This window comes from Lissotriton vulgaris, chromosome 2_1 (assembly GCF_964263255.1).
Source record: "Lissotriton vulgaris chromosome 2_1, aLisVul1.2, whole genome shotgun sequence".
Classification (NCBI taxonomy): domain Eukaryota; kingdom Metazoa; phylum Chordata; class Amphibia; order Caudata; family Salamandridae; genus Lissotriton; species Lissotriton vulgaris.
In genome coordinates, this window is record NC_141687.1 from 980,237,595 (window position 1) to 980,251,696 (window position 14,102).

At 46.1% G+C, this 14,102-nt stretch overlaps 1 protein-coding gene across 1 annotated transcript in view; it reads right to left on the minus strand.

Moving 5' to 3' along the window:
• The window catches only part of LOC147731505 (uncharacterized), an 87,239-nt gene that overhangs the window by 58,423 nt on the left and 14,714 nt on the right, over window positions 1-14,102 (minus strand). The window lies entirely within an intron of this gene.

The following is a 14,102-nucleotide window of genomic DNA, read 5'->3' on the forward strand; positions in this document are numbered from 1 at the left end:
AAACTTGTATTTACAGCATTAAGCTATTATAGGTGCGCATGCAGAGCACCGATCAGCAGGTAACATTCTCACTCAGGTGGTGAGCCCGAGACTTGAGCCAGGGTAAAAAAAAACTCATGCGACCCTGCGACCCTGCGTTAATACAGCAATGTCTTGTGATTATACGAGGGAAATCACAAGCGGCTGCTCGGCAAATATCATGACAAGTTACCTTCCCCACGAAAGATGTGAAAGATATACAAGTGTAGCGTACCTCAGATGCAAATGGAACTTATTCTGTGCATGTTCACAACGGATTTCCATACTTTTTACTATACAGCTCCCGAATCTCGTCCTTATAATGATCATTCCCTTATTACAAATTGTAAACAAATAGCTGTTTCCCTTTTCTGTAGTTTTTAGTTCAATCAATGTAATATATGAATACTCTTTTTACTTCTAAGGTATGTACACCTTCCTGTATTTGCTGTGGATAGCTGTAAAAGACTTGCGAGGACCATTTACGGCTTTGCAGATGGAGGGTGCACCAGCCAGAAAGTGGTAGATTCCCCGTCTGCCAAAGTTATGATTCATCAGGCCCATTTAAGAGTAGTTGAAATGCCAGGTTTCTGGCGGCAGAACCTTAACTTGTTGCAGCATCTGAAAACTTTGAATTACACATCCCATCATCTACAGGACCATCGGTAAAAGTACTTCAGAAGATTTGCCCTATTTAGGATGGTTCTAAAGACGTGTATTTTCCAGTAAAGAACTGCCAGAAACCACTGGTGGTTCTTAATAGGACAATAATAAAAATGACCATCATGCATCTGGAGTGCCCTCTGGGTATATAAGGGCCATCGGTCTTTTGTTTCCAGAAACAAACTTCTGAAAAAAAGGTTGTTTCTAGAAAACAGAAAACTCAGCTGAGCGTCTACAATAAACATGGCACCCGCCCTGCAAAGCTCACAGTTTTTAACGCAACCGACGCAACCGTGGCTGCAGTAAAAGCTATAGAGATACCTGCCATGACATCTTCTTTATTGCAGAGTTTATTTTTAATTATTTCCCCAAAGTTATGAAAGATATGTATAGTCTAGTTCATCACATGAGGAACAGAGGTTGAATAACTTTTCGAAAGTGGGTCGGATTTAAGCTTTCACTGTAAAATCGGTCTCGTTCTCATCCTCTTCCGTGTAATCCTGGAATTTCTAAACTACCCTCTTTGTTGAGGAGTTATTCGTGAACTGGTTATAGAATGACGCTCTTTTTCGCTCTGGGAACAAAACCTGTATTCTTCTTAAACTCTTTTCATCGTATTATACGTTTGTTTTTCATCTTCACAGAAATGTGACATGCCTTTCTAATCATGGTCTCTAGTTTGTATTCCACGTAATAATATTGGGAATGATGTGGATATCTGCTCCAGGCCTAGGCAAAGGACAGTCTTCTTCAGATTTTGAGTACTGCTAAGACAGCTTTTGTGTATTGGAAAGAGTGTCTAGTGTTCTGTGATTTGCACCAGCATTAAATTATTTATTTGGGCTCCATCATGGTTTTATTGGCATAGGTACATTCAGGCTCACCGTCGATATAGAAATTGAAGTGTCTTTCAACTTCTTAGGAGTCGATAAAATTGGAATCTTGCCTTTTTAGAAGATATTTCTAGTATAAATTGAGAAGTCGGATGCCTCCAGAGGTTATGAGTTTTTTTATGGTGGGAGTTTTTAGTGTTGATTCTTGGGTGGAAGAAAGCCTCCCACTCTTTGTCCAGCTGTTTTCTAAAATCTTATGCACAGTTTTGCTTTGACTGCAAGTGCACAGCTGCTCTCTCATTGGCCATATTTGGCTGAATTTCGATTATCTACACGTGGCTGCCCTCAGACTGCCTGCAAACCGCCATTTTCTAATTGCCTACCCGCAGTTGTTCACTGACAGAATGTGTACAGCTGGACCCCTAAATACAGCACTCCAATATTCTAAGTACTCCCGTCAGATGATAACCTATGTATGTTCTATGATTTCCAACATCTGTTCTTTTACCAGTGTGTAGTTATGCTTTAGCTACGTGCAACTTCTCTCTCTGCCCGTGTGCAACTGCCCTCTAGTTATATAGCTGCAGCAGTTATTTAGTTGGTTGTGACCACCTGCTATGTGACTACTTATTTAAAGCTGTTTTCTTTATGACCCAGGGATATCTGATGCTTAATCACTTGTGTGCAGCTACTCTCCAAATAAGTATATATATATATATATATATATATATATATATATATATATATATATATATATATATATATATACATATATGCAAACGAAGACTCCACACGCAACTTCCAATCGTCCAGATCGGCAAAGCAAAAGGAGAAACGGACCACAGGATCTGACTTCAAGAGATTTTAATGTGCAGGTGAGGCAACAACAGCACAACGTGTTTCGGGCCCGTGGGCCCTTGGTCACATGTATTTTCTTTTACAACAACAGCACGACGCGCTTCGGGCCCGTGGGCCCTTGGTCGCATGTAAAGTTGTTACAATTTTTTTCTTTTTTTAAATTCTTGTTCAAAACACCACACCCACTCAGTGCATTGGTTACAGCAATCACCTGATCATAACCATAGAAGATATACTATGATATATATATATATTTAAAGTTTCCTGCTACGATAAGCAAAAACACGCTCTCAGAAAGGTGCAGCTAGTGGGAGTTTATTCACAAGGTAACGCTACGCGTTTCAGCACAAAAGTGCCTTGATCACACGTTAACGTGTGATCAAGGCACTTTTGTGCTGAAACGCGTAGCGTTACCTTGTGAATAAACTCCCACTAGCTGCACCTTTCTGAGAGCGTGTTTTTGCTTATCGTAGCAGGAAACTTTAAAATTGACTGAACTCGGCAGTGGGTTTGGCCGAGTACAACACGCCACCTGACAATGGGATATGGATCCCGGAATCGAATCCTCCTACAAAGCAACTGAATATATATATATATATATATATATATATATATATATATATATATATATATATATATATATATATATATATATATATATATGTTTACTAATCTCCGAGTAGCAAATTTCAGCCTCAAAAGAAAATATATTTTTTAAAATCGGTATCTTTCTCAAATGGGACAAGGCACTTCCCCCTCTGATCCCTGGCCGTATCTTTTCTCATCCTTATCTTAGTGTCTTCAAATTCTGGACTGTGCCAGGGTGTCTTTAGATTTCAGACATCTCAGGCAGCATGCTCACTTTTAGAATTTGTGAGTCACAGGATTCTAGATTACACTTGGTTTAAGCCACGCCCATAGTTACATATACTGCACCCCTTGTAAAGGACTACTGGTCACGCCTCTATGGCCATGCTTCATTTAGATGGAGATCATGTTATTTGGAAAAGCCAACGAGATATGGTCGACAGACTGGTGGCCCCAGAACTTAGTCCCACCCCCCCCTGCACCCGAGCTGATGGTGAAATATCTTGGAGTGAAAATAGACCAATCACCGTCCATGAAAGATCAAGTCAACGCCACAAGTGGCACCTGTTTGTCCCAATGAGACTCCTAAAAAAGCATTCCCCTGGCTCCAGGACACCACCAGACAAAACCCTAGTTCAAGCTCTCATAACTGGTCGCCTGGACTGTGGGAACACTTTACTGGTAGCTGTAAATTACACTTTGTTGGCCAAGATGCAAGTAGTATAGAACACAACCGGACGGCTGATCTGCAATCTTCCGACACGGTCATCTTCGATTCCTATCTTAAGAAAACTTCATTGGTTGCCTGTTAGAAAGCAGGCAATTTTTTTTATTAATAAACTGCATGATTACTTAAAATCTTTACAGTATAAAAGTGAAAAAAAGAATAAAAAGCTTTATGAACGTCCCGACTCCCCCACTCTCAAGTCCCATCCAAACATAAAAGTGAGAGTCACTTTAAGTTAAAATACTAACATATTAGTCCTGATTAGCTGTCCTAAACATGGTTCTTTTAAAAGGAGTGATGAATAGATTGTACAAGTGTTTCCCAGCTGATAAAAGGGGGCACATGAAAGTTCGGTAGAGTCAATTCATGTACCAAGGGCTGTTGACGAAAGATGGATTCTTCGTGGATCTTTAAACCAGCCCAAGTTAGGTAACTGCGGCAGGAGGCTTCCAGTTACTTTGCAGACAATGCCGTTAAGTGGGAGTCGAGTGCCATTTTTACCTGGTGTATAAATTTCCCAACTCTGGCTATCAAACAGGTCGTGGAGACTGAGAGGCACCAGTCCGAGGCCTCTCTACAAGTTCTATAGGCCGTGTTACGTAAAATCGGAAGCAGCAAGCGATGGCGGTCATTGGCCAGCTTTGTGCAGCAGCACAGCAAGTGTAGCCAGGATTCTCTACGGTAATTGCATAGACGACAGGCCAAGTTGCCATCCGTACGGGCCCATTTGGGGTTGAAGTCCATGATCCTGAGGGCCAAAAGTCGAAAGTACAAAATTTTCTTTCTCGCGTAAGTGGATACTGGATCTTGCAGGTAAGGTTGGGGTTTACCTGGAATATATGATTTGTCCAGGGCCTGGGTTAGTGGATTTTGCCGAAGAGATGCAAGGTCAAGTCCAAAGGAGATGATCCGGACTTGGCGCTTAACAGCTTGGGCCCAGGCTGAGAAAGGAATTTCGTGCAGGGGCAAACTCCTTCTTTCGATTTTCAATGCTGCAATAGCTTGTCCTACCTTTGAGTACCAGGGGGAGCCCACCTCATCAAAGATTGATTTTAGGGAGTGCTTTAGCGAATGTTCTGGTGCTTTCAATACTCTAATATAGAGTTTTAAAAGGTCCCCCAATAATACCAGCTCCGGTCGCTTAAGGCCTATTTCTAGCCTTAATCTAGTGTTCCTTGCATATCTAGGGGCCTGTAGCACCAACTTGTAGGCTTTCGCCTGGGCTGCGTTGACCACTTTGTCAAATGCACCAGGGTAGGCTATGTGCCCATATGCAATGGCAGGGATCAGTTTTGCCCTGAGCACTGTCAACATTGGTTCTGCTGAGGGACTGTCCAAGCGGTGGCATAAGCGTCTTAGCGACAGAATGGTTTTGTCAATTTTAGGTTTAAGCTCCTTCAGATGTTTGGCTGCAGAGGCACTCTCAGAGACCCAGGTGCCCAGATAGTTGTAGGATGGGGCAGTGACGATACGGTGCTCCCCCAGGGACCATGAAGCTTCTTTTTTGTGGGGGTATTTGCCAAAAATGACAATTTTGGTCTTGCCCACATTGATCCGTAAGTCATTTGACTTATTGTATAATGCCAAACTGCTTAAGGCTCTTTGGAGCCCCACCCTAGTGTGGTCCATGATCACCGTGTCGTCTGCATACTGGAGTGTTCCCAAGACGAGCCTCCCCAGTTTTGGAGGTGCTAAGTTGGCATCTTTCAGAGCTGTCCCCATGACCGCAGTATACAAGTTGAAAAGCATGGGGGCCAAGACGCACCCCTGCTTGAGGCCCGAGTTGGTTTCAATTCTTGCAGTTGTTATTGTAGGGCTTAGCTTCACCTTGACCCAGGTGCCCTCATAGAGCGCTTTTATAGCTTTTAGTAGAGCCTGTGGTAGCCCCCACGAGTCGAGTTTTGCCCAGAGCCGGCCCCTGTTCACTCGATCAAAGGCTGTGGAGTAGTCTATGAAACAGCAGAACAGGGGTGGTTTGTTCCTCATATTGGCCTTCTTCGCAAGGTAGGAAAGGGCTAAGATGTTGTCGAGGGTGGAGCTGTAAGCCCTAAAGCCGGTCTGTGTGGGCGGAAGAATGCCGTTCTTGTCCACCCAGTCCTCCAGATCCCTGAGAAGAAGGCGGGCGTATATCTTTGCTTCTACGTCGAGGAGAGCTATAAGCCTATAATTGGCCGGGTTCGTGTGGTCCCCCTTTTTATGGATGGGGAATAGAATAGAACCTTTCCAAGAGGATGGCAACATTGCCGTGGCAAAAGAATGGTTAAATAAAGGGGTGAGTCTGGATGCAAAAAAGGCTGAGGCAGTTTTCAGAACCTGGGCCGGAATCCCATTTGGGCCTGGAGCGCCATCAGTTCTAATGGCCTTGATGCACTTTAGTACCTCCATTTCTGTGAACAATCCGGTGCAGGTCGGATTTACGCCTTCTGACGTAACTCTTTCGAGTTCGATAATTTCCGCCACCACCTTGGACCACGCACGGCTTCCTGCAGTGGCTTGATTTGACTCGCAGGTATACAGCCCCTTGGCATACTGTTCCCACACTTTCCCTGCAACACTATTTTCCTTTTGCTCTCCTCTGGGGGTCAGACTGTTGATGAAACGCCAAAGCTTGCTATTGTCATTTCCTTTAATTAAGGAAAACACAGTCAACCAATTCTGTTCAGTCTGCCGTTTTTTGTGGGCCCAGACTTTCTTTTTATAGTCAGTTCGCAGAGCAGCAATGGAGTATCTCCCTGACAGATGAGTGCCTTTCTTTTGTGCCCTGATTGCCTTATTTAGATCACGCTTACACTGTGACAGGCACCACGATGTTGCACGGCGAGGACCAGAGTGGAATTGGCGACTTCTTGGGTGACGGTTATTGCCCAGACGTTCCAATAAATCGGAGGTCAGGGTTTCCCAGAGGTGAATGACGTTCTTAGTTTGAACTGGGTTAGGTTCTTCCTCCCTTCTAGCTACATAGTCTAGCAGGCTATGACTGAGATTGATTGACCATTTTATTCTTTTAAGCACTTTGTGATGTTCCTCCCCCGTGGTAGTTCCAATAACTACTTGTAATTCTGCTTGTACCCGCGCCAGATTGAATGTGGCGCGGAGGGGCCTATGATCACTTTCCTCTCTGTCGTCCACTGTGAAGTTGCAAAGATTGTGGACAAGCCCTTCGTTGATAAAGATGTAGTCTATTGTAGAGACATTTCTAAAGGTCGGGATGGTGGGCCATTCAGGTTGGGTCTGTTTTGTATTCTATGGGTGGAGTGCAGCTTAAAATTTGCGAGAAATTCAGTCAGTAGGGCTGACTTCTTGCTTGATGGAGCCTCCGAAATTAAACCCAAGCCTCTGTGATTAAAGTCGCCCGCGATTATTACGTCTTGGTCCTTCCAATTTATTAAAAGATCTTCCAAAATTGAAATAAGTGATTCCATGGCCTGGGAGGATTGATACTTGTTTGGATTGAAATAACAATTAATTAGTAGAAGGGGGCGAGATTTTTGACCCGATGACAACCCACTGATTATGATGGCTTGAAGATCAGGAGACCCCAACTTTAATTCAGTTGTGTTAATTTTGCACGCATGACTTACGTAGATAGAAAGACCCCCTGACGGGCGTCCAAAGATTGTCCTTTTGGTTGCTGGTTTAAAATGTTCGTAAAAGCCACCAATGGCGGTCGTTGCCCTTGCCCAGGTTTCCTGAATACACAGTATGTCCCCCTGTGCGAGGTATTCAGATGTAGTTATGTCCCTAAAGATGTTGCTCACCCCCGCAATGTTCCATGAAATAATGGATAACTCGCGGACTAGGCCCCTGAGTGGGTTTGAACAGGCGTTATTTGCATAGCTGTTTATTAGGTTAGGGACGCTGTCTCCATGTGGCCTCCAGGTGATCCGATGTCTGGAGATGCCGCTGCACGCTCCGTTGCCCGTCATTTTGCTGGATTTTGATTTTTAGCGGGGTTTTTGCCCGCCCTGATTTCGCCCCTATTTCTGGGCGGGTGTACCTTATGCCTTTAAGAATGGATGACGGTTCGTGTGTGTCCTGTTGCGGCAACAGGACGAGTGGATATTTCAATGTTCTTGGCGCGACGACTTCAATGCCCCATTCAGCGAACAGTGTTGCTTCCTTAAGGACAGCCTGTTGGACTTGCTGACTCGCAAGTCCGATTATGGTGGAATCGTCATGAGTGTCTGTCTCCAGTCTCTTGAATATCACCCACTCAATATTTTCTGAGGTGATTTGGGCCAGCGAGGCAATATGGCCAAAGAGGCGGACAATATTGGATCTGTTCAAGATGTCAAATGAGCCTTTTGCTGTATACCTTGGGGTTAACTGCAGCTCATAGGTGGATTGTTTGTTTTTTTGTGTGATGGAGCACAAACTCACCCCTTCTCCCTGGAGCTTTAGCCTCGGGTTATTGAAATTTAAAGGGTTTATGAGCGTGGATTCAGGCTGCTGCCCGTTGGGCCCCACACTTGATTGGCCTTCCACACTCGGACATCCTTGCCACTCCCCCTGGTCTGATGTTAAATTTAGGTAATTTTTGAGTACGACTCCTGGTTGCTGATTCCCTTGCCCCTCAGTTGGTAGACCTACCAATCTTGACAGTACTGGTTGTGCGCCCTGTTGTAGTTTGGGATTTGTTACAGACTCATGTTTCAGAACCCAACCAGAAGGGCTGGGGGCACTTAAAGGTGCTGAGAAGGCCACCTGTGAAGGCCTTTGTTGAAGAGCCTCATTAGTTTGACCCTCCATGAGAGGGATTTGTTGTCTTTGGGCCTCACCGCGAACAAGAGGTGCGTCACATGGCTTGCCCATTTTAGACACCTGCTTGGGTATGAAAATGGGGAAGAGTGGTTTGGTGATACGTTTAGTTTCAGTGTCGCCCAGGGTTAATACCACCGAGGATGTGTTTCTGCTTCTAGCTTTGGACTTCTTAAGTTGTTTTTTAAGTCTTTTTTTGGCTCTCCTTGATAACGGAGCTTTGGCACTTGCTAATGCTCCTTCGGCCCTCTCCACTTGAGGGGTAGTAACAGACAGGTCATCACTAACGGTCTCGAGATCCGAGGCCTCGGGGTCACCATTCCCTTTATTAGCCGAAGTAAAGTTAATGCGGGGACCTACTAGGGGAACCTTTGTGGCTCTATTGCCCGTTGTGCTAAGGGTTGCTGTTTCGGCATGCTCTGTCGTCTGTGGTGGTAGCTTTTGTGCGGCTTGATCTTGCGTGGTTATCTCGCCATGACCCCTGGCTAATGCAAGCATCTCTTTTAAGACTTCGGGAAGACTTGCCCATTTATCAATTAAGACGTCACAGGAATTGGTGCTGGCGACATGAGCTTGTTGGGCGTTAAGTTGAACTTCCAGCTTTGCCAGCTTGTCATCTTGGCACACCAAATGTTGGGCTATCGACTGCAAAAGGTCGATTTGGAGTTCCATCTTTGCGGACTGCCATAGCAGTGCCCTAGCCATTGTGTCCTGGACTTCTCTTATTGCAGACAAGTTAAGGTCTTTGAAAGTGGGCTCATCAATTGGGTCGGTTAAGTCTTGGTGATGAGTTAAACTCAGCGGACTCCAACCCTCCGTTTGTGCAGTTCTCGGGGCCTTTGCTCTTCCTAAATTAATGGGAGTAGTTTCAAGTGTTCGTTCAATGGTCTGTTCCAATTTTAGTAAGAACGAAGTTGTTGGAACCTCCGTACCCTGAGGGATTGGCCTCTGTATTTCCCTAGGTGTCACAATTGCATTCAGACCCTTGCCTGTGCCTGTGCTCTTTGGGGAGGAGGATGCGACAGCCTCGCTTGCCCTCCCAGTATCTGAATCCTCGTTCGCCCCCAGAGTTGGCCTGTCATGAATGTCGGCAGTGACCCTAATCGGGCTCTTTGTCCTGGCCTCAGGCTGAAAACAAGCTTCAAGGCTCCCAGGTGACTCGAAGTTAGCAGGCTCGCAGGAGTGAGAGTCCCCTGGGGCCAGGTGGATCTTAGGGAACCCAGGTATGGCATTAGTCGCGGGATCTTGTGACATTTCATCCAAAGGCGACGGGCTGTTTGAGGCCTGAAAGAATTGAGTGATAAGGCCTTGGGGGAGGGAATTGCCAGTGACCAGGTCCTGGGATTTTTGGGTACTTATGCTTCTGGTTACCCTTCTTTGTGCTCGACTCTCAGGGTTCATTTCCCCCTCATCCTCCGTGCAGGATTTAGTCTTCCTCAGCGTCATCTCTTATTGCGCCGTTTGCTGGGGCTAGGGCTAGGGCTAGGCTTGTTTGTGCCTGATTGTGCTGGAGGGGAGGGAATACCAGTACTAGTGCTGATGTGGGCCCCTGTGTTGAGCTGTGTTTTTTTCTTTTGAGGGCACGGAGGAGTTAGCAAGCGGTGCACGCGAGGGGGGCTGCAAGCTGGAGACCTAGTCTGCCAGCCCCTCAGACCTCTCCCTCTGGCTCTTACTTAGCGGCGACCTCTAACGGCTGCCGCGCTTGCCTCACACCTCTTACCTCTTGTCTCCCGCGTCGAAAGGTGCACAGATGCACAGGCCGGTCTCAGTGGCTCCTGCGACTCCCGCCAACTCAGGGGTAGCCCTGGCTGCTGCTGATATCTGGGCTGCTGAATGTTCCCGCGGCTTCTGGAATGCTCCTGCCGCTGTAGGGGACCTTGCTGCAATCCTCCTCCGCTTTCCAGACTGGCCCCTATGCTGACCAAGAGCTCTCGTGACCCCCAGCCGGCTCCCGCCGCTACCGGGCCACTCCCGATTTTTGCCCGCGGCCGCTGCTGCAAAGGCTGCGAGACCTGCGGTCGTGCTCCCACGCTCTGCTCTGCTCTGCACAGCAGAGGGGGGGCAGGGAACAGCCAAGCCACCACCCTGTGAGCCGCTCGCGCCGGGGGAAAGGCGAAGAGGCCAGAGAGAATGGGCTAGGTCAAAAATCCTTGCCTGTCCGACACACAGTCCTCCAAGCAAACAGGTGGGTCCCAAATTGCAGGTTGCAGAGGGGGAGACTCGATGTTCCGCCAGAGGGTTCCCAACCCCGGTGGCAGGTGGCTGGCAGTGGTGCACTCGGGGAGAATTTATCTAGAGCAAAAGTTCTGTAAAGCTACGAGGCTGTGAGGTTAAAGATGCCACAGGATGCTGAGGCGCCGATAGTGCTGTGCTCTGCTGCGCTGTTTGTGCTGGTTAATTGCCTTGTTTACCTTATGATGGTTGAGACGGCAGATGGAGACGAGTGACGGATGTGAGGCCGAGGGCCGGCCGCCCGACCGGTAGCTTGCTTTCCTTTACTTTCTCACTACAGAGGTTTTTCCGCTTCCCTCTGTAGCAGCAGCACTGCACTCGCCTCGAGGCAATGGCGTTCTGGCGTTCTCACAATTCTGCTCTCTGGCTCCCTCTAGCGACAAAACACCTCAAAGACGAGCCTCAGGGGAGCAAGCATGGTCAATGTAACTACACAAGTACTGAATTAGAAAGCAGGCCATTTTTAAACTCTGCTGTCTGACACATGAGGCACTTCACAAGGCCCGCCCAGTCTATCTGGTCTCACGTCTCAATCACTATCTGCCTCCCAGACCGCTAAGGTCCTCAAATAAAGGGCTTCTGCTGACCCTCCACATCCGTACTTCAAGATTCTGGGGCAGATCCTTTTCTTACACGGCCCCATACTACTGGAATAAACTCCCTCTTCATCTTTGTACCTGGCCAGATTCTGAAAACTTTAAGAAGATACTAAAAAGCTGGCTGGTTTAGAATGTCGTTGCTTTTCACGATCAGCACATCGCTGAGATACTGCTCTGGGAGTGAGTCGTGCACTAGATACAGAAATAATAATATTAATAATAAATAAATAAATGAAATTAGAGAACCCCCACTTTTTTTATCCCACTTAAAGGACCTGCAGAGAAACACCAAGGCTTACGCTTAGTTTCCTCTCACTGAAAGGTGAAACTCAGGGCCAGTCTTTGGCATAAACATGAAAATGGTCCTAGACCTATAATTAATATTCAAAAATTATAGGTCTAGGACCATTTTCATGTTTATCATTTGATACCCAGGTCCTTTGACTATCTTGGGTGATACCCCATTTTCTTAATGCAGCCTTTGGCATAGGCATCTGGGCCCAGGCTCAGGGTACCAATATTCCAAGGGCCACAGCAGGGAGCTGCCCGGCTTAATTTTATGCAAACAGTAGCTCCTCCATCCCACTTTGTCTCAATCGGCTCCTGTTAAAAACCTTGTAATCAGCCTTTCATGTACCTCAGCATAATTGTTGGTACCCCATTAAACCCCTGCCCTCCTCCCATCTTCCTCACACCTCCGGCCATCACACCTCAGTGACCCCCGCCTCATAACAAACACCACATTTTCATTCCCCCCAGTACGCTGTCCCGGTCAATCCGATTTAGGGCCGGCTCTGACAACGCATGTTATTCCCCTACTGTGCCACATACACATTTTTACTTAAAATCTTCAGTCTTTCGGAAGGGACAAGTGAAATGTCCTATTTTCATATTTCACCCGCAAGCCAGTGGCAGGCTTAGAGGCTGGGACTCCAATTGCACTAATGACGGGGGTCAAAGGTTCTGGATTATACATTGCCCAAAAAGGCAAATTACTTGAATGTAGCAGCTACATCAAAAGACAGGCATCCAATTAGAGATAAAAAGGCAACACCTCAGCGGGTCGCAGTGGCCGAGGCCAGCATGGCTGGAGTCCTGATGTGCACAGGCTGACTTGCATCACTGGAAATATGACTGCTGTGAAATGCCAAGGTGCAAATGAGGCATGTGTGATGAAGGCGAAGAGGAAAAGCATTCCACTGGGAAATAATTGCATTTCTTAAAGTGGCAATACTACCTGAAGGTCACACCAGAAAATCTCTCTTTGCACTTGTCTCTATTTCCAATGATGATTGGGTGAGTGGCCAGGTCCATGTCCGTTTTCACAAATCATGGTTGTGCATTAACACGGAGGACTCATTAACTGGCTATGTGAATGTGTTTCTCTTGAAATCATGCTCTAGTTCCCACCATTCTCGGTGTCTCGCTATCAAATGTTGGCCCCAGAATTTGCTTTGGCGATTGCCTTACGATAGCTCTATTGCTGCTTCAACAGAATGTGTGTTTTAATGTGTTCTCTAGCTGCCTGTGTGTATGCATGTTTCTTCGATAGGGTGCCTGCAAAACGCCAACGAAAGGTACTTTTTTCAGGCTTCATGAACAGTTGACAACATATGTAAATCATATCTCAGTTGGATCTGAAGTGTGATCTCCTCGTCTCTATTGGATTGATACCTGTCTTGCTGCTAGGTCTTTTTTCTCCTTCATTTATCACAGCTTGTGTTTGATGTCTATTCTTTTATACCAGTCTGTTTTCTCATATCTCCGTTATATGAAGTACTCTGTGCTAATATCATTCTGATTGCTCTTTATTGAGGTTTTAGGAATAGCTTGTCAGTATCAACGGAATCACACCAGATTAGCTTCTTCGACCTCAAGGCAAAATTAAGCACTGAAGAAGAGTCTCAAAATATATAGAAATGACGGATTCACAGAAATCGTCTGCTGGGGCGAGGGGCATCACTAGAGACAGCCCATTTCTGGACCTTGTTGTTTAAAACTTTTATTAACTCATGCAACTGCTTCTTGGCTCGGTAAAAATACTTTAAACAGGTTTATTTTCATACAGAAGTTCATTCCTTGCAAGATTACTCCTAAAACAAAGGTCAATGCTGTGGGGTTTCGGATTAGAGTCACCATTGAAGTCAGAGCTACATGAGGAATGGGCAAACTATCTGCACAGAAGAGATTTTAAAGAGCTTGGACAGAAGCAGACGTTTGACCAATGAAAGTAATTTGAATTCCTAAAATTATTAAACTATCCTGACATTTGTAACATGTCTCTTTATTCCACTACTTCTCATTTAAACACTCATTCTTTGCGCTTCTCATGATTAATGGCCATTTCCAGTGGGGAATCCTCCACTAAGGCGGAGCAGCGTCGCCCAACTGCTCGTTGAGTGATGCAAAATAAAAATTATAATAACAAGAAGTTATTATCATTTTATTTTTCTTAGCGGGGATCCGACTCCAGCCAGGTCGGGCGGGATGGGGCTGGGCTCCCCCATGTCAGAGGGAGCAGGAGTGCTGTACACCTCCTCCCTAAGTGTACACAATGACATAGTCGGCCCTCTGGGGCCCTCCAAACATTCATGCGCACTTGGCATGTTCTCCTGTAGAGTCATGATTGGCTTCCGGTGCTCTGCGAGGACTAGGGGAGAGACATCGAGTGCTGGCAAAGAAAGTAAGTTAATTTTTTATTTTTGTATCATGCCTCCCTCCTCCCCAACCCTGTACATAGGCAGTTGCCGCTGGCCATTTAAAATAAATATTTGGCGATTTAACAGTAAGGCTTGTAAAAAGGTTATTAGTGTGGTATAGTGTCTC